The sequence below is a fragment of the Leopardus geoffroyi genome, chromosome D4 (assembly GCF_018350155.1).
Source record: "Leopardus geoffroyi isolate Oge1 chromosome D4, O.geoffroyi_Oge1_pat1.0, whole genome shotgun sequence".
Classification (NCBI taxonomy): Eukaryota; Metazoa; Chordata; class Mammalia; order Carnivora; family Felidae; genus Leopardus; species Leopardus geoffroyi.
Window position 1 is genome coordinate 3,859,995 of NC_059342.1, and position 345 is coordinate 3,860,339.

Consider the following 345-nt stretch of genomic DNA (forward strand, 5'->3'; position numbering starts at 1 on the left):
CTCTCTGCCCCTCCCCCGTTCATGCTCTGTCTCTCTCTGTCCCAAAAATAAAATAAACGTTGAAAAAAAAAATTTTAAAAAGGGAGCTTTTCTTCACTCCTATGGAGCCCCTACCCACTCCCACCTCACCCTCCAGGACTGACAGGGACCATCTGGGGAAAAAAAAAAAAAAAAAAAAAACAAAACCCTCCTGGAGACACTGTCCCCAACTCCAGGCCTGCCTGACAGCCTCCTGTCCAGAAATAAGCACATCAAAGCAGCTTCAAGAGAACTAGGTTAAGACCCTCACTGGACCCCCTCCACCCACCCCCCCCCAAAGAACCAGAAACATCACCACCTTCCAGC